At 47.5% G+C, this 25,354-nt stretch overlaps 1 protein-coding gene across 1 annotated transcript in view; it reads right to left on the bottom strand.

Moving 5' to 3' along the window:
• Positions 1–25,354, bottom strand: part of BRD4 (bromodomain containing 4) — a 100,956-nt gene that overhangs the window by 39,292 nt on the left and 36,310 nt on the right.

Below are 25,354 nucleotides of genomic sequence, written 5' to 3'. Positions count from 1 at the left end.
GGCAAGGAGAAGCAGGAAGGCCAGGTCCGCCCACCCATGGATGGTTCACTCAGCCCACTGCCAAGTGCTCAGGGCAAAGCCACAAACTTACTAAGAATATTTTCTTGGTAACTTAAATAATGCAGGTTTGCTGAGAAAAAAATCTGCATGTTTACTGCCGATAAAACAAAAATGAATCCATACTAGACCTATCATTTTCTTCTTCTTTTTTTTTTTTTTTTGAGACGGAGCCTTGCTCTTGTTGCCCAGGCTAGAGTGCAGTGGCGGGATCTCGGCTCACTGAAACCTCCGCCTCCCTGGTTCAAACAATTCTCCTGCCTCAGCCTTCCGAGTAGCTGGGATTATAAGCGGTCACCACCGTGCCCGGCTAATTTTTGTATTTTTAGTAGAGATGGGGTTTCACAATCTTGGCCCAGGCTGGTCTCAAAACTCCTGACTTCGTGATCTACCCGCCTCGGGCTCCCAAAGTGTTGGGATTACAGGTGTGAGCCACTGTGCCCGGCCAAGACCTACCATTTTTCTTAACTATAAGGCACGCCCCCAGTAGCAACACAGGTCCCTGCTGTCAGTGCCTGTCTGAGCACCTGCTCTGGTACCTCCCCTCACCTGAGCAACTCCTGCTGAAGGCCACCCCAACTTTGCAAACCCTGCCACAAGCATCTTCACAACGGTGGTTCTGAATACCTGTCCAGTTTTTCCAGTGGGACAAACCCCAAGATGTATAGCTGCAGGTCAACAGTATGCATGTTTTTACTGCCATATTGCCCTCTGGAAACACAACCCACCCCTTGCAGTGACTGAGTTTCCACACTGATGAGTCATGAGAAAAGGCACTTGCTCAGATGTATACTGGCCATTTGCATCCTTTTTGTGACATTTTCTACTGGCAAAAGTATATATATATGGTCGGCTTTTTAAACTCAGTTCCAGTAGTAAGAAAAACTTTGAAAGCTCGGGGCTGACTGCATCTAACAAGCATCTCTAGTAATAAACGTAAGAACTCAGTGGAGATATCATTCTGGAATGAACTTTTAGTGGGTGCAGAAGCAGCTTTATGCCTGGCACACACTAGGCACCCGAGCTGCCAGTGAATTACTTTGTGTAATTTATTTAAACCAGGATTACACAAACTATTTTTGTAAATGTAGTTCTGGCAAATAATCCTATTTTAAAATTGCCAAATGGAGAATTTGCTACATAAAACAATTTCGTGGACTAGGCTGTGGAGATAGGAGGCCAGTGAGATAGGAGAAGACACAGGAACAAATGATACCAGCCACATACCAGCTTGCTGGGAACCTTGGGTCCAGTGTACCAGTCTTGGTCCAGGCATAGACAGATTACAGGACACACGAAGTGACTGGACACAAGTATTGGCAGAAGGACAGCATCACAGACAAGGAAACATGTCAGTGGGGTTTAAACCCCACTCACATGTGGAGTCGGCTGGAGAAGGCTTCCATGTGGCAGGACCAGCAAGTTCAAAGTGACTGAAGGGGACAAGTGTGATGGGGCCAAGGGGGAGGGGAGGCCTAAAGGCACTGGGGAAGCCTGGGTCCCGGGATGGAAGGTACACAGAGTGAGGCCAAGGAATGCCATGCAGTTTGGTTTCTACAATTAGATTTCTTCTAGAAAGCAGCTCCAGAAACATACAGCTGATGCTGCACAACAAGCACACGCCAGGTGAGTGATGGCAGGCAGGGACGGGAGCAGCCCAGCCACAAGGACACAGGCCGCCAGGGGGCAGAGCCAAGCTGTCCCAAAAGGAAGCAGCCCCCATAAATTTTCCATTAAGTAATGACGTTCTGGAAATCTTGAAGCAATGCCCCTGAGGCAAGATGAGGCCAAGGACTTCCAGAACTTCTGGGCTGGGCCATGCTTGTCTCTTTCCAAAAAGACTTCCAGCAAAGCCAAGGGATGAAAACTCATGTGTGCCCTGGGCCAGTGACTACTCTTCTTCACCTTCTCACCAGGCTTAGACAGGCCCTTGAGCCAAGGAAGCTGAATTTTCTTTTCTTTTCTTTCTTTTTTTTTTTGAAACAGGGTCTGTCGCCCAGGGAGTGCAGTGGTACAATCCTGGCTCACTGCAACCTCTGTCTTCGGGGGTCAAATGATTCTCCCACCTCAGCCTCCCCAGTAACTGGGATTACAGGCGTGTACCACCATGGCTGGCTAATATTTGTATTTTTAGTAGAGATGGGTTTCACCCTGTTGGCCAGGCTGGTCTCAAACTCCTGACCTCAGATGATCCGCCCACCTTGGCCTCCCAAATTGCTGGGGTTACAGGTGTGAACCACCACGCCTGGCCAGAAGCTGAATTTTCTGCTCACAAGAGGAAAAAACAGTTTTCTACAGAAAACCTGACTCTTCAACCTTGCCTCATTTGGTGTTTTAAGCCACTGCAAAAGCCAAAACACCCTTCCTTAGCCAGCTCACAAGTAACAGTTAAATCCTCAAAAATGCTAACACTGCTTCTGGCCTCATCCCCACTTTACAGATAGGGACACCAAGGTAGAGAGAAGTACATGACCCAGGAGTGGGAAGACCAGGTCTAAGCAGATAGAGTGGCCCAAAACCTGGCATCTGATTCCTGGGCAGTTTAAGTTTGCCTCTGAACTAAGGAAATCCTCACTAGTGAGCTGCACACACACACACCAGAAGTGTCCAACACAGACGGTCGTGACACAGTGGCCGCCATCCTTAACACACACCCAGGTCCCTGAGGAAAGAAACTGTTGGACGTTGTCTGTTCGAATGTGAAGGTATGACATGTTCGACACATGGGACAAACCTGGGAGCTACCAGTACCCCAGAGTTTCTTTAAGGAGGTTCTGAAGATAACCAATGAAAGTGACATCTGGCCGGGCGCAGTGGCTCACACCTCTAATCCCAGCACTTCGGGAGGCCGAGAAGGGTGGATCACCTGAGGTCAGAAGTTGGAGACAAGCCTGGCCAACATGATGAAACCCCCATCTCTACTAAAAATACAAAAAATTAGCTGGGCATGGTGGCGGGCACCTGTAATCCCAACTACTCCAGAGGCTGACGCCGGACAATTGCTTGAACCTGGGAGGTGGAAACTGCAGTGAGCCAAGATTGTGCCACTGTACTCCAGGCCTGGGCAACAAGAGTGAAACTCCGTCTCAAAAAAGAAAAAGAAAAAGAAAGAAAAGAAAGTGACATCCATGGCCCCACAAGGGGGATCACCATAAGACGCCTGGGACTCCTGCACCCACTCTGGGCCTGTACAGCACCTGCACTTCAAGGGACCATACTGACCTATTGCTATGCCCATAGCCTTCCCATGACCACAGGAAAGTAAGACGCTTGGGAAACTTCAAGAGCCCACTCTTACTGCAATGACAAGAAACATGAGGAAAACCAACCACTTCTAGTCTGTTATAGGGCAAGAAAGAGAGGTAGAGTGAGAACTCCTATGTGAGAGCCAGACGACTTTTCTAAGGCCCAGATTTGATGAGGTCAGCCTTCTTGGGTGAATTCTTCCCACAGCGGATCCCCCCCCCACCCCACACTGCCCCAGACCCCTAGCATCTAGGCTCCAACAACAAGTCAGCCACCCCTGTCACCTTCAGCCTTTGATCTGCTAGCCCTACGGCCAGACAGATGGATGGATGCAGACAGAGGCTCACAGGTGCGTGCTCTCTCTCTCTCTAGCCCACAGCATCTGGTGCTTCCCTAATCTCCATCTAGTGAGTTCCACGGTCAGCCCATGGTGGGCACCCCTGGGAACTGAAGGCAGGCTCATCTTTATTTCACTTTTGTCTTCCCAGCACACAGGAGGTGTACCCCCTCAGTGACCACACCCAGATTGTCATCCTGGGGCTTCCAGCTCAATCTCAAAGCTCTGGAAAAGGAAAACAGTTCATGCTCTCACATGGATAAGTGGAGACCACCAGACACAGTCACTCGCTCAGGCAACAGGTCCTAACATGCTCTGCCCTAGCACTCAGTGGTTGACATGGCATTCTCCCAAGTGATTAGGCAATACGTGGGGTAAATACCGTGGAGGAGAAGGGTAGGGCTGCTCTGGCCATGGACGAGGCCAGGAATTTCCTCTGGCCATGGACGAGGAGAAGAATTTGGACTGACCCAAGGGACAGGCGGCATCTCTGAAGAAGGGACAGAGAATGAGACCAGAGGGGGAGGAACAGTGTGTGCGCTTCTGTTGTGGGGGTGAGGCAGGCATCGGCAAGAGAAGGCATGCCTGGCATAGTTAATGGGAGAGAACATCTTCAAAGTTTTCCATTGAAAATATTAAAAAATGCTGCTCCCTCTCCATTGTCATACTGACCTGTGGCCAAAAAGCAGGAGCCACCATTGACTATGTTAAAAGTTAGCTGAAGGTCAACGGAAAGGAAAAAAATTTCGCATATCGTTTCCAATCCAAAGAAGGCTACATAATCAAACTGGATGTCCTACTTTTGTATCTTCTTCCAACAGAAACCCTGTATCACGTTCCCAGTGTAGAAGAAAAGGATGAACCAAGGTTAGACAATGCTGTAGTTCCCAAACTGAGTGCCCAGGTGCCCTGGGGATGTCATGGCAAACTCAGATGGCATTGCAGGAACTATTAGCACAAAGCAGTTCATCATTTCTTTCTTTTTTTTTTTTTTTTGAGACAGAGTCTCGCTCTGTCGCCCAGGCTGGGGAGTGCAAAGTGGGCCGGATCTCAAGCTCACTGCAAGCCTCTGCTCCCAGTTCACGCCATTTCGATGCCTCAGCCTCCCCCTGACCAGCGGGACTACAGGCGCCCACCACCTCGCCCGGCAGGGTTTTTGGTTATTTTTAGTAGAGACGGGGGTTCACCGTGTTAGCCCAGGATGGTCTCGATCTCATGACCTCGTGATCTCCCTGTCTTGGCCCTCCTAAAGTTGCTGGGACTTACAGGCGTGGAGCCACACCGCCAGGCCGCAAGTTGATCATTTTCAACACCAAGAGTTGCATCTCTATCCTTTCAAACATGGTTCCCACAGCCCCTGGCCAACACTTGATCCCAGTAAGTTGCCTATAACATAGAAAATCAAAGATCCGCCCCAGGCACAGTGGCTTACGCCTGTAAAATCCAAGCAACTTTGGGGGCCACGGGAGGTGGACTCACCTGCCAGTCAGGAAATTTGAAAGACCAAGCCTGGTCAACCATAGGTGCCCAACCTATCTCTACCGGGGGGGGGGGGGGGGCGGGGGGGGGGGTGGGGGGGGGGGGGGGGCGGGGGGGGGGGGGGGGGGGAAAGTAGCCAGGTATGGTGGTGTGCACCTGTGGTCCCAGCTACTCAGGAGGCTGAGGCAGGAGAATTACTTAAATCCAGGAGGTGAAAGTTGCAGTGAGCAGAGATGGCGCCACCATACTCCAGCCTGGGGCACAGAGCAAGACTCCATCTCCAAAAGAAAAAAAAAAAGCAAAGGTCATATAAAAATCAACATGAACAGGAAATGCAGGTAGTGACATCCAATCTGGTTCTAAGGTTTGAGAACTTGTGCAGCACCCAACAGGCAGACACACTCTATTAGAAAGTAACTATGGGCCGGGCATGGTGGGTCACACCTGTAATCCCAGCACTCTGGGAGCATGAGGTAGGCGGATCACTTGAGGTCACGAGTTTGAGACCAGCCTGCCCATCTGGTAAAACCCCATCTCTACTAAAAATACAAAAAAATCAGCCAGGTATGATGGCACGTACTTGTAATCCCAGCTACTCCACAGGCTGAGACAGGAGAATCACTTGAACCCAGGAGGCAGAGGCTGCAGTGAGCCAAGATTGTGCCACTGCACTCCAGCCTGGGCAACAGACCAAGACTCTGCCAAGGAAAAAAATAAAAGGCAAAGTATGGTTTTGTAAGGATAAAATATATATTCTTTTTTTTTTTTTTTCCAGACAGCTACACAGTTGTTGAGACACTGGTACTTATTCTGCTGCTTGAGTTTAACCACCTAATAAACAACATTGTTGGCTATTTCCTTTGGCCTGAGAGCATCATAGAAAAAACTGAGACGTTTAAGGATGTTGTGAATCAAGAAAATTTGGGAATCTCTGGGTTAATCAGAATAAAAACATAAATTTTCCCTCTAAATTCATAGACCTCTTATTAAGCATGCCGGGTTTTTTTGGCTTTTTTTGTTTGTTTGTTTTGTTTTTAAAGACAGAGTTTTGCTCTTGTTGCCCAGGCTAGAGTGCAGTGGCGTGATCTCAACTCACTGTAACCTCTGCCTCCCAGGTTCTAGCAATTCTTGGGCCTCAGCCTCCTGAGTAGCTGGTATTACATGCATGTGCCTCCACGCCCAGCTAATTTTGTATTTTTAGTAGAGATGGGATTTCTTCATGTTGGTCAGGCTGGTCTCAAACTCCCGACCTCAGGTGATCCGCCTGCCTCGGCCTCCCCAAAATGCTGGGATTACAGGCGTGAGCCACTGCATCCGGCTAAGTATGCCTGTTTTCAAAGATGTTCTTTGCAATCATAGTATTTAAGTGAATTTTGGGGAAATTTTAGGGATAGACAGTACTTAACTGTAATGAACACAACTGTAATGTTTTATAACTTTGAGCAGGAAACAAATTGTTTCCTTGGACTAACCTTATTTACATTCTAGTCAATAGTTCAGACAAATCAGAAATCTAACAAAAGATGTAGAAAACAAAAAATCCAAAACCAGTTCAGAAAGTTTGCAACACTTTCTGCAATGATGGAGTTCCTACTTGCAAAGTGGATGGCAGCAAGCCCTCTTCACTGGCATCCTCCATCAAGCCATAGTTCTCTTCATCGCCTGGCCCAATTAGCTCCTATCCTTTGAAGGGGCTTTCAGGGTCTCCAGACAGACTTTGTTTTGAGCCCACTCATCACAAAGCGCCTGGCCCCAAGCAACCTGTTTCCAGACCACGAAAGGAGATTAGAAAGCAAGATAGCGATAGATACAGACATGCAGGGCAGGCTTAGTTCTGGGACTCTAAAGGCAAGCCAGAGAGGAAAAGAGAAAGACCACAAACAACTGCCCAGAATCTGCTGATTGCTGGAGATTCAGTTCCAGTTCTGTCCATCACAAGTCACTGAGAAAACCAACGGGTTGGGAGTTGGGACCAGCTATACTTTGTATGTATAGTTCTACCTGAAGTCCTGGCCTCCCAGCAGGCCCCCTGAAACCCAGTAATCCTGCCTTCATTCTGTCTGGTCTGTTCAGACTCACCCCTCTCCTAAAGTGATGGAGCACACAGGCAGAAAGACGCCAGGGAAGGCAGGAGCAGTCGCCAAGACGATGGCTTGTTAACAGAAGGCTTTCTGATTCTCCCATACAACCACACTTAGCAGAGCTTTATGCAAACCATCATCACACCGACCTGCACTAGGGCCTGGAAGAGCTCCACAGGAGGTACCTGCCACTTCCTGAGCTGATACTGTTATCCAGCACTTCATCTGTATTGGCTTAGTTATCCACACAGCAACCCTAAAAAGCAGGCTGTGACTTTATCACCTTCATCATCATCCCCATGGTGACAGAGGCAGAGCGTATGATGGCCCGGTTGGCTGGACGTCACTTGGAGCAGCATGTGCTTCAAAGTCCTCTGCTCCGCGGCTGCCTCCACTCACCAAGCACTGGCAACACCCACAAGGGGCAAAGGCCCAGTCACCCCACATGGGTCTTTGGCTTGGCCAGCAGCACCACACTTTGCTGTACCCATCAGTGGCCTGCCTTCTCTGCAGAAGCAGCTGAGTGCCACGTGGCCCATAAGCTGGGTCTTAAGTCAGACTTCTAGCAGTAGTGTTTCCAAAGAATTTCATCCTCCTAAACAAATCAGAGCCAAGACCTCTCCCTGTAGCAGGTGGCCATCTGCTTACAATGAGACATACCCCACATAGGTGAAATCTAAAACATACCACCCTACTGAAGCCATGAGGTGTGGGGGCAAAGGGAAGGGACACCAAGCTGTCACTTATGCTTCCCAAGCAGTAAGATGCCTCAGGGGACATGGCTTAAATTTGTTTTATTCCATACAGAGTGCTAGCCAATGCCGACTACAGCCCCTCATGAAATCACAAGTTCGCAGTCGCACATACCCTTCAGGTAGAGGAGGTCACCTCTCCACTGCTCCAAGGCTCTTGTATAAATAATTATTTTGGGGGAATGCTACATTCTGCCCGGAGACAAAAACAAGGGGATGAGGGACCCTGACTGGTAAAAACCTGGTAATTTCTCAATATGATTCAATTTACAGCAATTTACATCTTATCTTGTCCTAGAAACATCTTTGCTGAAATGCTGGTTACACAACATCAGTATAAGAAGGTCTATTCCCCTCCTAGGTGCTACAGTGGTGGCTACTTCAAATTCATGACAGCGGCCTGTTTAATTGTACAATCTGTGTCAGTGGGGAAGCACAAACAGGATTACTTTTCCATCTGACTGGCTCAGGCAGCTGGTGAGAACTGCGCTCGTGTCATCAGCCAGACTGCGCCACCTGGAGCCGGGCCAGGGGCCTTGAGCCGAGGCAGCTCTTAGAAGCCTTAATCCTCCTTCATGCAGAGTGTATACACCCCACCCCCAACCTCTTGGACCAGTTGAGTGGTGGGGCCCCATTACCTCTTGATTCTGCAGTACCTCAGACCCTGCAGCTTGCCTTGAATCAGACAAGCCAAGGCAGAGATATACCGGCCTTCCTGCTAGGGGAGAGTGTGAGCCACACTCTCGCTCTTTCTCCACTGGAGGGGACACCGGCACACAAGGATCTTGCAGCCAGGAGGACCAGGAAACCGGGCAGGCCACAATCTCATCAACCAGAATTCCATTCTCTCTGCTTTTGAAACTCATCAGCAGGCTAATTAAACTAGTAGCACTGAAAATGCTGCACCATCTTTTCCCTGCAAAACCTGCCAGCAGCTGAAGGGACAAGTGGCTCAGGTACACTGAAAGGGTCCATTGTTACATGTGGGTTACATCATGTTGCTGATGGGTAAATCTGGGAGGATGGATTCATGAATGTAACATGTTCCTGTGAGAAGCATGTAGCAAAAACAAAACAAAACTTTGACAGGGACAAGATCAAAACTGTTGGGCTGGCCGGACATGGGGGCTCACGTCTATAATCCCAGCACTCTGGGAGGCCGATGCAGGTGGATTGCCTGAGCTCAGGAGTTCGAGACCAGACTGGGCAACACAGTGAAACCCCATCTCTACTAATATTAGCCGGGCATGGCGGCGTGCACCTGTAGTCCCAGCTACTCAGGAGGCTGAGGCAGGAGAATTGCTTGAACCCAGGAGGCAGAGGTTGCAGTGAGCCAAGACTGCGCCACTGCACTCCAGCCTGGGCAACAGAGCGAGACTCCGTCTCCAAAACCAACCAACCAACCAACCAACAAACCAACCGACCAAACAAAAACTGTTGGGTTAAAATGTATTCTAGCAGGGGCAGGCTAGGCTAACTTTTCCAATAAAGGGCCAGATGTGCAGGACAAACAGCCTGTTAAAATATTCCATTCTGCCATCATCATAACATGAAAGTAGCCACAAATAATACTGAAACAAATGAGCCTCACTGTGTGCCAATAAAACTGGCCCGCAGGCCACAGTGTGCGGCCCATTCCATAGATTTCTAGACTTTGTGAAGGTGAGGGTATGTGATGTTACATTAGAAATGCAGGATGCAAAATTACAGATGAAATTAGGTAACAATGCCAGGTGGGTGGCACAAAGCCCCACAGAATGAAGCCGGAGGTGGTGGCAGGTGTGTGGATGACAACACCTACTTACACGGAAAACCAATCAACCACTTGGCACACGTGTAAAAACCACTCAGCCTCTATGCAATCTATCCCCTTTCACAAGCCCCTACTGGCCTCTTGGTGTCTGTCCACTTCTACTTGGTGAGCTGGCCCTTCAGGCACTACACCTGGCCAAATTACAGGCTGAAAGATTATGACAGAAATGTCATTAATTCGGCCGGGCGCGGTGGCTCAAGCCTGTAATCCCAGCACTTTGGGAGGCCGAGACGGGCAGATCACGAGGTCAGGAGATCGAGACCATCCTGGCTAACGCAGTGAAACCCCGTCTCTACTAAAAAATACAAAAAAAACTAGCCGGGCGAGGTGGTGGGCGCCTGTAGTACCAGCTAGTCCGGACGCTGAGGCAGGAGAATGTCGTAAACCCGGGGGGCGGAGCTTGCAGTGAGCTGAGATCCGGCCACTGCACTCCAGCCCGGGCGACAGAGTGAGACTCTGTCTCCAAAAAAAAAAAAAGAAAGAAAGAAAGAAATGTCATTAATTCAAGCTATGCATTCCCACTGACTCAGCTGTGCCCTTCACAGCTAACAGTGGCATTTTCTCCTTGTTCCCTCTTTTAAAGCCATTATCCCATCTTCTTTACCTGTTTTCACTTTACACCTTTTCAGCTATTCATCTTTTTTTTTTTTGAGGAGTCTTGCTCTGTCACCCAGGCTGGAGTGCAGTGGCGCAATCTCAGCTCACTGCAAGCTCCGCCTCCCAGGTTCATGCCATTCTCCTGGCTCAGCCTCCGGAGTAGCTGGGACTACAGGCGCCCGCCACCACGCCCGGCTAATTTTTTGTATTTTTTTAGTAGAGACGGGGTTTCACTGTGTTAGCCAGGATGGTCTCGATCTCCTGACCTCGTGATCCGCCCGCCTTGGCCTCCCAAAGTGCTGGGATTACAGGCTTGAGCCACCGTGCCCGGCCTATTCATCTTTTTCAACAGAGCTGGTGTAGGGTATGTGGCACTGAGATTCATCTGCACCGTAATATGAAACACAGCTGGATGTGCTCGCACACACAGTCCCAAGCTCTTAGGAGGCTGAGGCAGAAGCATTGCTTGAGCTCAGCAAGGCTGCAGCAGAAAGCTATGATCATGCCACTGCACTCCAACCTAGGCAACAGAATAAGACTCTGTCTTTGAATTTACGGATTAAAACCCTGCTCTGAGAGAGACTCCAAGATGGCCAGAGAGCAATGCAGATCACAACGTGGGGGCTGGCAGTGAGCTGGGCACTTCGCTCTGCTTAAGAGGAGTGTTTCCTAGGAGGAAGGTAACACAGGGGACACATGGAGAATGAAAGACTACAAAGGCAGCAAGAGTGGGAGAGGAAATTCACTTCTTAGCACAAATAATTAAAATGAGAAAAAGTTAAAGAGTGAAAAACAGGTTTAGTCAAACTCAGCTGATAATACAATCTTGGGCGGCCCCTGGTGTTGATCAGAAAATTTCTCCGGATGACATCACACCGGTCTTCTGCAATTTTCCCATTGCAAACAAAAGTATAAAAACTAAGCTTATAATCCTCATTTAAATATAAAACTATAAAAACTTCCTATATACCAAACACCAAGGAAACATGTTATGCCAACTTCCATGTGAGTGGTCAAGATCATGCTCTTTGGGAATTTGGGAAGCCAAGAGAGAGATGAGTGAAATGCAAACGACAATCTGCATGGTTCATGACCACACTGCCTGTGGCCGTAATGTTCCAAAACGCACCAGCTTAACACACAGTCCTGTTACGTGCAAGTGGAAACAACACTGAACTCCTGAAACACATCCACAAGTGGGAAAGGTGACATTCCAATCAACTGCTCTAATTTCACCCACTGGGAAGCAGCCGGGGTGAGTAAGCAAGAGTATATCATGTCTCTAAGCTTCTTCTCAAAGCAGCAGAGCAGTGGCTGACTCAAGGTGTCCCTGGAACCTGCCTACACTCACTGGGGACACAAAAGGGAACAGGGCTGGCCCAAGTGCTTCTAGAGACACCATGACCTAACACCCCCAGCAACATTTTAGCCATGACTACCAAGAGCCCTTGCTGGGTGGGAAAGCCAAACTAGACCTTTGATGGCCACAAGGAGAGATGGAGTCAGGAACAGACACACACATGAAAGGCAACAGCACACACTGACTCAGGATCCAGAGATATCGGACCCTGGGTACCTCGGTGAGGAGCTGACGTTAATGGGATGATCTTTTCTTCAACGATATTACCCTGGGCACTTCATTGTGATTTTAAGAGAAAGATCTGGAAAAGACGTTACACCAGTCAGTATCCAGACTCTCTCAAGAAATGGCTTTATGGCCGGGCGCGGTGGCTCACGCCTGTAATCCCAGCACTTTGGGAGGCTGAGGCGGGCGGATCACAAGATCAGGAGATCGAGACCATGGTGAAACCCCATCTCTACTAAAATACAAAAATTAGCCGGGCGCAGTGGCGGGCGCCTGTAGTCCCAGCTACTCGGGAGGCTGAGGCAGGAGAATGGCATGAGCCCGGGAGGCGGAGCTTGGAGTGAGCCGAGATCGCGCCACTGCACTCCAGCCTGGGCGACAGAGCGAGTCTCCGCCTCAAAAAAAAAAAAAAAAAAAAAAAAAAAAAAAAAAAAAAAAAAAAAAAAAGAAATGGCTTTAGACAAGATGACTTTTCTTCTCATCTTGCCCTCACCACTCATCAGGTACAGAATCCAATCTATGGGGATTAGGAGGAGGAACGGCATCACTTTTCTTGAAGAAAAGGGAACACAGAATGTGACAGTAAATTAATGTCAGAGCTTCCAAAGTCCCTGGTTGACAAAGCAGGAACTGAAGACTGTGACCAGTCAGTGAGAGCTGACAGTGTCTCAAGTGCTGGATTTATATCTGATACACACCCCCAAAGGTACACAGAAGGCCATTCTTACACCTTTACAGAAGACTTTGATGGTCAATGCCATCCTAGGGAAATAGGTCAAGGGGTCCCCACCTTCCAGGCAACGTTAACTTCACTTTCAGGCTTCTCTTCCCTCAGGTAAAAGCAAGTCACCCAGATAACCCATTCCATGCACTGCTGGGAGGCCCTCCATATACATTCAGTGTCTACTCCTGTCCAGACAATTGAACTGAATCTGCCGAAGAGGGATGCTTGGAAGTAAATAGCTGTCACCCACTCATCTCAGTAACTTTCAAAATGTAAAGGCGCAGAATGAAATGAAACCCACACCATTTCAGATGACAACAGCTAAGGAAGCAAAAAACTTGGCAGGCATCTATCACTTTGTGAGAACCACATTAGTTTGCCCTTAATTCCACCTAACTTCCACAAAGTAAATAACCCACAGAAGTCAAGTAGCCCAACTATCACACTGACAGGTGCATGGAGGTGCTGGAGAGAAAAGACATGCAGCGTGCCTCATCTCCTCACTGCGCGCACCTTTCCTCCTGTCTTCAGCCCTTGCAGGAAGCAGCCACTCACAGAGCAGCCCTGGGTGCTGTGCCCCAAGGTAGCCTCAGATGCAGCCAGGCTGGCATCTTGCAGACTCAGAGTCCACCATACAACCTAAGTTTACTCCCCTGCAGATGTGGCCAGCTTGTCCTTTGAGTCCACTGAGGAGTAACAGCCATTTAACTGGTAAGGAACTTTCAGACCAACAGAAACCAAAACCCAGGGCAGCGACTATCACACTCGTATGGAACCTGTGGCACTCCCTAGGAACGCCTCATCACCTTTCTACTAAAAATCTGATTAAGTTCAGGAGTTCACGTCCAGCCTGAGCAACACGGCAAAACTGTGTCTCTACCAAAAATACAAAAGATTAGCCAGGCGTGGTGGTGCACGCCTGTGGTCCCAGCTACTCTGGAGGCTGAGGAGGGAGCATCACTTAAGCCTGGAAGGCAGAGGATGCTGTGAGCCGGAATCACACCACTGCACTCCAATTTGGGTGACAGAGTGAGACCTCGTCAAAAAAAAAAAAGGGAAAAAAATCTAAGGACGTAGAAATGCGATGCATCACACATAAAGCTTTAGACTAGGGTCTAAATACAGAATGAAAAAATATAAAAAGTGCACATCCCTGAGTAGAAAAGAGATGGCAAGATAACACATCTTTGGCTAATTTTTATTACTTTTTTTTTTTGAGGTGGAGTCTCACTCTGTCGCCTAGGCTGGAGTGCAATGGCGCAATCTCAGCTCACTGCAAGCTCCGCCTCCTGGGTTCGCGCCATTTTCCTGCCTCAGCCTCCCGAGTTGCTGGGACTACAGGCGCCCGCCACCGCGCCCGGCTAATTTTTTGTATTTTAGTAGAGACGGGGTTTCACCGTGTTAGCCAGGATGGTCTCGATCCCCTGACCTCGTGATCCGCCCGCCTCGGCCTCCCAAAGTGCAGGGATTACAGGCATGAGCCACCACGCCTGGCCTTTATTAATATTTTTTACATTTGTTTTTTCGAACTCCCTGAAATACCATGAACACAATTATTAATCAGGAACTAAGGGGAAAAATACTTTAAGAGGACTTAAATGGCCGGGGTGGGTGGGGGCACGAAGCACAGCAGGAGAGACACCTGGCTTAGTTAGGATGGTGCCCACTCTGAATTTAGTAACTGCTTCAGGAGACGTGTGTGGGGAGAGCCAGAGAGCAACATGCTGGCAGCATGAGGCCCACGGGTCTTCCCTAGTTCCCTAAGTCATTCCCAGGTTCTCCCAGATGCCATGCTAGGCTTGTCTCATCCAGGGAGGGAGCCACATCAAGGAGGTGCCCCATTACCTTCTCCTAAGTCCCAATGCCCTCCCACCAATTCTTCCCATGCCTCTGTCCTATGGACCTAAGGCCAAAAGCCAGACAGAGGGGGACAAAGGTATCCTCAGGTATCCAGTAACACACATCAGTCCAGTCCCCTCCACCCTGTGCAGATGAGAAAAGCAGCAGAGCACCTCCCCTGTGCTAGCCTGGCACGGAGGAGCCAACACAGCGCTGCAGCAAGACCATAATCAGGCACCGTGGTACTCACAGGCTGAAGGCCTAATAGCACAGAAGATGAGAAAGAGACTTCAGCAGCAGAGACAGGGAAGTAATAGGGACATCAGGTGGAGGGCATGGGAGAGGAAGGTGGCTACTGCATGGAGGAAGTGAAACTCCATACCTGCACATCTGCGCATGTCCAATAGAAACCTAATGTGGCTACTCATGCCATTTTAAATTTCCTAGGAGCCATAACAGAGAAAGCAGGTATGCTTACCCAAAATATCCAAAATACCATTTCAACATGTAAATGTGTGACCTTTTTTTTCCTTACTAAATCTGTGAAATCTAAGCATACATGCCCCACAGTCATAGTACAATTCAGGTGCTAAATTTTCACCCAAAATATATGATCTGTATTTAGATTCCATGAAACTTGCAGCTGAAGAAGTAGATTCACATACCCAAGGTGTCCCCAACATATCTGGATGTTTTTCATTAACTAAACTGAGCATCAGCTTTGAAAATTAATTAGGATTTGATTAAAGTAAAAATTCATTTTCTTGGTAGCACTAGCCACATTTTTTGATGCTCAAGAGCCACATGGGGTTAATGCTGACCTCACTGTGAAAATCTAAGAGGTTTCACTGGCTAGGAGGTCAAGGGCAGGCATTTTAAGAACTCCACTCTGGGGCCACAGGGATGGCGAATACTACACATTCAGGCTGGTTAGACCCCAGTTTCCACACCTACCACTTTTATCACCCACAGATCCACCTGAGCTTTAAATCAACCTGCTCAACTAAAATATATCTGTTTAAAAGAAAACATTAACATAGCACTAGTATTAACACATCACCTGTGATGCGTGAACCTGTGTGAATGGGGGAAATTTATGGGAAATCTCAACACAGGATACAATCATTGTTGAGGTTCCTGTATGCAAAAAACGTTTATGTAGTTTTAGAGGACAATGCCTTTATTCTTTTTTTAAAGACACAGTAAAACTTTAATAATCTTATTTTATTACGGTAAAATATATGTAACAAAATTTACCATTTTAACCATTTTTTACTGCATAGTTTGGTGACATTCAGTACATTTATGCTACTATGCAACCACTATCCAGCTATAGAACTTTTTAATTTATGTATTTATTTATTTTTTTTAAATGGGGTCTTGCTATGTTGCTCAGGCTGGTCTCAAACTCCTGGGCTCAAGCAATCTTCCTGCCTCAGCCTTCCAAAGTGCCAGGACTACAGATAAGCCACCACAACTGGGCGTTTCAGAACTCTTTCACCTTGCAAAACAAACTCTGTACTCCACATATCCATTAAACACTGACTCCCAATCCTTTCCTCCGGCAACCACCATTCTACTTTCTGTCTCTATGAAAGTGACTCCCATAGGTACCTAGCATGACTGAAATCACAAAGTATTTGTCCTTCTGTGGTTGTCATATTTCACCGGGCATAATGGTCTTCTAGGTTCATCCACATTGTAGCACCTCTGAATTTTTTTTTTTTTTTTTTGAGACAGTCTCTCTTTGTTGCCCAGGCTGGAGTGCAGTGGTACCACCTAGGCTCACTGCAACCTCCACCTCCGGGTTCGGCGATTCTCATGCCTCAGCCTCGCGAGGAGCTGGGACTACAGACACGTGCCACCACGTCTGGCTAATTTCTGTATTTTTAGTAGGGATGGGGTTTCACCAAGTTGGTCAGGCTGATCTCGAACTCCTGACTCAGGTGATCCGCCCACCTTGGTCTCCCAAACTGCTGGGATTACAGACATGAACCACCACACCCGGCCTGAATTTCATTCCTTTTTAAGGCTGATTAATACTTCACATTTTGCCTATCTATCCATCCATCAATGGACACAGGTTGCTTCTGTAACACCTTTTGGCTCCTGTGTACAGGGTTGCTGTGAACATGGGCATACAAATATATGTTCCAGTCCCTGCTTTCAAAGAGAATGCCCTTAAGAGATGTTTGCTGAAGTACACAGAGGTAATATCACATCTGCAACTTACTTTAAAAGGATTTATGGGGTGCTGAGAAGGATCGCTTGAAGCCAGGAGTTTCAGGCTGCAGTGAGCTATGATCTGCCCTCCAGACTGGGTGACAGAGGAAGACCACGTCTCAAAAAATAATAAATAAAAATAAATAGAGGGAGAGCAGTGAAACACAAGATCCAGTTATAAACTTGGACAATCACCCACCAAAAATCAGCTCCTTCCCAGAAGGAGTTTACGAGGCACAAGCAGAATTCGCCCAAACTACAGACGCTGCCCTAAGCCCATCCACACCCTCAGCTGGCTTCTCCCGCTGGTGTGCAGAGCACAGAACAGCTTCACAGTCTTCCCTTGTTTTTACCAAAACAGCCGAGCAGCTGGTGCTACACATGCCGGTGCGCTGCCCAGCAGACACACAGGGCTGCCACAGGGAGGAAGTCAACGCCCGAGGTGGCCACTAAGCCCAGTGGTGGCTGCCTGCCCCAGCAGATGGAGGAGGGCTGAGTTCTAAGCACACTACTCTGTGAATGGCATGAATGAACTCTTTCACTGGCACCAGAGAGAACACACAACAGTACCATCTGCTGAGGGGAGGGAAAGTTCAGAGGAGCACTCAGCCTTCCACAGCTACTAGGCCTCCACTGTGTCAAGGAGGCTGTAACAGGCAAGTCCCCTCCTCCGCCCCGAACACGAGTGCTAAACAAAGTCAGCTACAGTTTCTTGGTCCATAACAACCCAGGGAAAGCAAACTGCAGAACCACATTAGAAATGCTTTACGTCTCCTACCTCAAAATACCTTTGTTCAGCAACCCCACTCCCTGACCCAGATCCCACAGTTTGTTTTCTGGGTTCTGACAACCAGTGCCCCGAGCCAGAGGCCAGGCCCCAAAGAGACAATCTAGGCAGGCTTGAGATGTTTCTCCCACGACCTTTCCAAACGATTCCAGTAGAAAACTAGACTCCTTAGCTACTTAAAATCAGAAAATAGCCAGGTATGGTGGCTCACACCTGTAATCCCAGCACTTTGGGAGGCCAAGGCGGGTCGATCACCTGAGGTCAGGAGTTCGGGACCAGCCTGACCACATGGAGAAACCCTGTCTCTACTAAAAACACAAAATTGGCCAGGTGTGCACATGCCTGTAATCCCAGCTACTAGGGAGGCTGAGGCAGGAGGATCGCTTGAACCCTAGAGGCAGATGTTGCGGTAAGCCAAGATCACGCCATCGCACTCCAGCCTGGGAAACAAAGGCGAAACTTCATCTTAAAAAAAATAATAATAAAATAAATCAGAAAATAGGTATTACTTCCCCACTCAAAACCACCCTCAAGGTAGCGTTTCGTGCAAAAGTAATTGCTGTTTTTTTAAGACCAAAACCGCAATTACTTTTGCACCATCCTAACAGATCTGATGAAACCAGGAGAATGGAAGCTAGGAAAGGTGTGGCTCACAAGCAATGGTAGAAGTGTGCCTGTAAGGACAATAGAGCGCCCAGCCTCTAGGTTCTGCCCGTGGAGCACCACCCATAGCCAGGTCCCTGCCTGCACAGAGAGGAAGGAAAAGGGGGCCACTTCACAGGGTGCTACAGGCCTCTCAGCAAGGGGCTCAGGTAAGAGGCGGCTTTCCAACGAAGCAACCTGAAGGGCAAGGAGTAATTCGCATTTTTGTTTTAGTTCTTGGAGAGGTTTGGTTTTAAGGCAGGACAGACACATTAAAAACTGTAAGACTGCCTTAGGCTTAAGGGTGGGGCAGGGGGTCACACGCTGGGCATGCAAACCCCTAATGACAGAGGTGTGTGTACTTCTGAAACCTAGAAAATGAAATTCCTAAGGGCTTTACTGAGGATTCACTGGGGATTAAAAAGAAGCTCCCATCGAGGCCCCCTCCTGTTCGAATGACATTTAACACCAAGAGTAAGCTGACTGACATGTGGATTATTAGAAGTGTATTCAAAGTCAATGTTAAAAAGTTAGTACTAGACCATTTCAATTCTCTTCAAAACGTAGCACTAACTTATAATGGAACTTTCGATGTGCCTCCACTAATCCCGTTACCACGTTAGAACACAGAAATAGAATTTGTTCCCTTGGCGTTCACTGGTTGCTATAGAAATAGCATCAAAATGCATTATACTTTCAGGTGAAGAAATGCATCATGGATGCTGAAAAAGAAAAACTCTCATCAAATCCAGTACAAACTCCAATCAACCCTTTAATAATAAATGGGTGCAAGTATACACCCAGAATACCACCCAAACAGATGTGTTACAGCCCTAGGGAAGCAATTTCATTCATTTCAACATATAGAACAACAACCCACAGAAAGATGCTCTAGGCAAACAGCTAATCTGGCCAGGCTGGGACTCCGCCTCAGACGGTAAAGCTCACAACACATACACCTGTTTCTCACTCTAAGTCTGCAGTTTTCATGTTTCCATTGTGTTCCATTCTCATACCCATATGTATGAAAACCTAAGTGTAGCCCCCTCCTCCCCCATAAACACAGGCTCCCTCATGAGTTGGGTTTGCTATCTCTAGGGGATGACACACAGGCTATTATAAATTTGATTTCAAAACCCAAGGAAACATTTGAGAGGTTCAATAAGCGTTCTTCATAAATGAAAAACGAAAAAAAGTCTATTACATTAAAGAGGCAGATGGTATTTTTTACTGGTCCCAGATGGAAAGAAGTGGGTATCACAGCACTTCAGACCCTGCAAAACCCCTAAGTCAACGGGTTACGGTAACTGTAACCTGACCACTGCTTATCACCCAGCACCACCACCCCCATCCTGTTCCTAAAATATGTCTACTGGGCCTGCTCCTGACTTGCTATGCCCTGCTCCTGGAGTGGGCCTATAAGGAGATGGTGTTAAGGTGAAGAACAGACTGCAAATCAGTTCCTGCTAGCCAAGCAGCAGGTGCCTGGGGATGACTCAGTATCCCCATCATTTGAAGTGTTCCTGGTTTAGGTGAAAATACTGGGAGTTCTGACTCATCCTACTACATACATATCTTGGGAGACTCTGGGCTCAGGAGATTCAACACAAAGACAATTGCCCTCGTGGGTTCACAGGGACAGAAAGACAATCAAGAATGAAAGTAACAACTAAAATTAGGAGATGGTAAACCCTACAGAAAAAAGAAGTGTAGGCAGCAGATAGGATGGCACTTTTAAAATTGCTACTCCTAATGACTTTCACAAGTGAGGCTCTGTGGTTCCTAATCTCTTCTCATTGCCTCCATATTATGCATTAAACAAGGTAACAGGCCGGGCGCGGTGGCTCACACCTGTAATCCCAGCACTTTGGGAGGCCAAGACGGCTGGATCACGAGGTCGGGAGATCGAGACCACCCTGGCTAACACGGTGAACCCTGTCTCTACTAAAAATTCAAAAATTAGCCGGGTGCGGTGGTGGGTGCCTATAGTCCCGGCTACTCAGGAGGCTGAGGCAGGAGAATGGTGTGAACCCGGGAGGCAGAGCTTGCAGTGAGTGGAGATCGTGCCACTGCCCTCAAGCCTGGGCGACAGAGTGAGACTCCGTCTCCCAAAAAAAAAAAAAAAAAAAAAAAAAAAAACAGGGTAACAGTCCACCTAAACAATACACTTTCTCCACTGGAACATTTCATTTATGTGCAAATTGCTCTAAGGCTGGTTCCCCTGATACACAACTATTTTGAACACAGGGGCTTGTGGCTTACTTAAAATCACAGCTTCCATTTGGTGATAGCATCTTTATACTATCATCTTTAAAGATAATGAAAAAGAACTGAATATGCCTTTGAGAATTAATGTACATATATAAAAGAGCAGCTCATTAAGCAATCCCATACGACTTCAGTGGTTTGCACGCTGTACTACTTTGCCTAGATATTGATTATAAGCTTATGTGTATTTTCCTGAGTCAAATGAAGGTTCAGTCATCCTTGACTCTACCCTTCAGGCAGGTTATGATGTCAGCAACCCCTAGGTTTACACTGTTATAGCCAGAAGGATGGTAATTCCTTCCAGTTATTTTGCTAGGTAGACAAAATGATTCCCTAAATAAACTGAAAGCAGTGCTGAATGACAGCCACTCAGCTAATCAAAGCCACATTTTTCATTTTACAAGTATGTTCCACCTTTAATTGGGAAACCAAGCCAAAAGGAGACCCCCTAGTTATCATAACATACCACCATACTTAATGATCCCACCCTGGTCTTCTCTGTATCCCGGAATTCTCAGAAGTTACACAGCTCTCACAGGCCAAAGGCAAAAGAGCTTCATTTCACAGCCATCTGGAGGTGTCTTCATGACACTCAATTATGGCTGCAGACTCAGATGACTTATCTACACCCCAAAGGGTCTGTCTCTGCTGCTGGAAATGCTGGACTCAGAAGCCCTTGGCACTAATTTGGACCACACAATGGACCATGGGGAAAACTGCCTGCCTAATAGGGCGTCGTGAGCAAAAGAGAAAACACCTGTAGATGTTTCTTTGAAAAGCCTGAAACATCCCCAAACTAAAAGTCTAGTTTTAGGTTTCACAATTTCGGATGTGAAAGGATTGCAGCAACGCAAGGAGGGTAACTCTGCTCACTGCTGTTAGTTAATGTCCTACTAACTCCTCTTGGAGTTAAGTGCCCCTGAAAGGGTGCTTCCTGCCAGATCACACCAAGTGCACACCTGGGTGTACCCACAACAGCCGACTACTGTCAATGCCAAAAGTTCAAAGAGGCCAATGGCAGCACCACTCAAAAGAGGAGTGACATCTAGGCTAGAGAAAAAAAAAAGAATAATAATAAGCTCATCTTTAACTCATAAAAAGATCAGCTGAACCTCAGGTGCCAATGTAAAAACTGAAGCTAGAAAACAAGCCTGAAACCATACAATTTCACTTATTAAAGACACCAGAGTGGTTGTTTTAAGGGCTCCTGGCTACCTGAGCCCAAATCAGAAGTGCCAGGACGGTGACACTAGACCCAGGAGGGTGGCACCAGGTAAGGCCACCACAAGGCCCACACCACTGAACAGGCAGGCTTATCTCAGTTCCCAGGACACCAGATCATAAGCAGTCCATTAAAAGGAGAGTAGCAATTAAAGGCACAAGACAGGAAGCAACAGCTGGTAACTCGGGCTCTTGCCAAAAGAAAAATCAGCCAAAAACTTAACTGTCATGGCAGAGTGTAAGAGCTTTAGCCGACCCGTGCAGGCACCACTCGTGACAGTCTCTGGTGGATATGACTGATAGTAAGGAGTCCCCAAGCTAGCAACCCAGAAGGGGTAAAGCACAACTACGTTTTAAATGTTTATTGTAAAATACACAAAACGTAAAATCTGCCAATTTAACCATTTTTAGATGTACAATTCAGTGGCATTAAGTACATTTACACTGTTCTGCAACCATCATCACTATCCTCCTCTGGCACTTTTTCATCATTTCAAACAGAAACTCTACCCACTAAACAGTAACTCCTTAATTCTCCTGCTCATGGTAACCACTACTTTTTGTCTATGTATTTGACTATTTTTGGTATCTCATGTAAGCTGAATCACAATATTTGCCCTTTTGTGTCTGGCTTCCTTCTCTTAGCATAATGTCTTAAGATTCATCCAAGTTGTAGCATGTGATATTGTGAAATACATATTTGGTCTTCACTGTTTCCTGGCATACAACTCCTTAGAATCTCCAAAATCGCTAAGTGTCTTTTTGTATGCTAATGAGTAGACTGAGGGCTGGGGGCTCCTGGATAGCACAACCGGGAATAATTAAGAAATAGAGTACCATGCTAGGACATACCACGAGTCTGAGTTTTTCGCAAATCTAACAATTTGCTCATACTCTGAAACTTAACATTTCTGTGTTGAGTAAAACACAAACGCCAAGGCAAAATGTTCTTGTTCCCTTACATTTCTGCCGCTGTAACTGATAAAGGTCTGGACATGCAGTTCACGGAAGAGGAGAGAGACTGTGGCTGCTCTGGACACATCTGGAGGACAGGCACCCAGCCCTCACGGTGCTTTCTGCCAGCTAGGTGGAAACACCTCATGTGAAGATTTCCTGGGCCCATTTGTTTCCTCTCCACTCCAAAAGGGGATGAGAAGAGGAATGTTGGTAAGTGATTTTTGCAGCAAGCACCGAACGCAAGCGAAACTTGGTTATCTTGCCACCTGGAAATTAGGTGTGGGAGGATGACACTAAAAGAACTGGCCCAGAAATCCAGGGCTAATTTTGTTCCCCTTTCCCACTGTTTTTGCAGAAATCTCAATATACCACAGGCAGCTAACAGTTCAGGAGAGGATCGTGCTCCATATGTTCATCGAGCCAATTCCTGGGACTTCTCTGCCAGGTTCCCAGGGAAGAATGTTGTAAATGATGGCTGGGTGCCATGGCTAATTCAAAATGAACAGAATCACTGATCTCCTCAGAGCCTGAGTCCCTAGGGCCTGGCTGGCATCCAAGGTGCCTGGGATACAGAGAGCCAGTGAGGGGTATCTGGAGTCCTGTGCGGTGAAGTAGCAGGCAGTCAAGGATACTGAAAGGTGTGTAGGCTGTCGCAGGCCCCACGCCCAGAAGGCCATTCAGAGACCAAAGAACATGACCAGCTCCAAAACGAAGATAAAAACTACGGTTCAGCTATGAATGGTTTCCCTGTCTAAACACTCAACACCATACTACTGCTTTGTGCTGTTTACAATTTCCTAGCCTGCTACTAAATAAGAGGCTCCAAAGGGGGACAAGAGCTCAGAGAACAAACCATATTGTTGAAGTTGAACCTCTGCCCATCCCAGAAAACCAGCTTGCTGGAGAAGGCTGTGCCATGTCCCACTGTAGCCTGGGGGTGCCATGGTGTTATGTCTGGTGTCTATGAAGACTGTATGCCTAACACCTCGGGGCACTGGACATCTGACAAGAGCCCAGGGACTAAAGACAGGTCCCCCCATCTCTCTCATGAATGCACTTGCTGTTGCTAGCTCATGTGGCCTCCTGACCCTCGATTTCTTCTATCAATACACTAGGCTTTCTCTGCCGGGAATACTTTGTCCTCCAAGGCACCATCTGACTAAAACCTTTCCTTCAAAAGGCTTTCCTTGTGTCCTCCACTTTTGCCAATTTCAAGCCTGCGTCGGGTGGCCTTCCCAACTGTTCCTGTGGCCAGAATTTGTCTCATTACAATCACAGGGTCTACTTAATGCTGAGAAACTAGATGCTTTCCCCCTACATATGGAACAAGGCAAGCATATTCTTTCCTACCACTCCTTTTCAATCATACTTCAAGTCCAAACTAATGTAATAAGACAAGAAAAGGAAACGAGGGGGGCACAGATTGGGAAGGAAGAATAGAACTGTTCTTGTGGGTGCTGCGCACAGTGGTTCACGCCTGTAATCCCAGTACTTTGGGAGGCCAAGGCAGGTGGATCAACTGAGGTCAGGAATTCAAAACCAGCCTGGCTAACATGGTGAAACTCCGTCTCTACTAAAAACACAAAAATTAGCTAGGCATGGTGGCACATGCCTGTAATCCCAGCTATTTGGAAGGCTGAGGCAGGAGAATCGCTTGAACCCGAGAACTAGAGGTTGCAGTGAACTAAGATCATGCCACTGCACTCCAGCCTGGGCAACAAGGGCAAACTAAGTCTCAAAAAAAAACTGTCTTTGTTCACAGATATGATTGTTTAGGTAAAGAATTCTGGCCAGGCGCAACACAAGGCCAGGAGATCAAGACCATCCTGGCCAACACAGTGAAACCCTGTCTTTACTAAAAATACAAAAATTAGCTGGGCGTGGTGGCGCACGCCTGTAGTCCCAGCTACTAAGGAGGCTGAGGCAGGAGAATCGCTTGAACCTGGGAGAGAGAGGTTGCAGGGGGCCCGAGATCATGCCACTGCCCTCCAGCCTGTCGACAGAGCAAGACTCCATCTCAAAGAAAAAAAAAAAAAAGAATCCCGAACACTCCTGGATAAGAAAAAAGGCTGCAGGATACACAAACATCAACTGTTTCCTTGTATTATATAACAGCAATGCACAATTACATGTAACCACAGCATCTACCACACTGTAATGCTGTGACCGTGTTTGTTCCCCTTCTTCCAACTGCATATAAGCATGGACAGCATCTAGTGAATGCTTCGCAGGTTGAAAGCCCTCAGTGTGTGTTTGAAGAAAGCCAGAGATTAGCCACGATGGTCAGCCACACAAAGCCCAAAGCCTGGGGCAGAGACTACAGCATGATGTCTGCAGACCAGCCAGTGTGTCTTTAGACAGCAGTGGCGCGGAGAGTAAACCATGGCTGCTAAAGTGGGCAGAGAGCCAGAAGGATCTCAGATGTGAGGTAGCACCCCAAAGTGCAGTCTCCTGACCGTCCAGCCACACCAAGGTTCTGAAGCACCACTCCGTCCAATGGCAGAGCTTTAAGTTGGAAAACCCAGGGGCATAAAGGGAGACAAATCAACTTACTCTAAATCCTCTGAAAATCCCCTTAACAAAGGAGTTGTGTTGACAGAGACTTCTCTAATCTGACGAACAACTGTTTCTCCCTGGTTTGCTAGGCATATAAACCCTTTCTGCTCCCCTCTCATGCAGAGTAGGCTCTGACGGCAGATGCCCCTCCACCAACAGCCACCACATGAAACAAAGATACTTCAAAGCC

The sequence above is a fragment of the Rhinopithecus bieti genome, unplaced genomic scaffold (assembly GCF_001698545.2).
Source record: "Rhinopithecus bieti isolate Rb0 unplaced genomic scaffold, ASM169854v2 scaffold_71542, whole genome shotgun sequence".
Lineage (NCBI taxonomy): Eukaryota > Metazoa > Chordata > Mammalia > Primates > Cercopithecidae > Rhinopithecus > Rhinopithecus bieti.
This window is presented reverse-complemented; position numbering and strand designations above follow the sequence as displayed.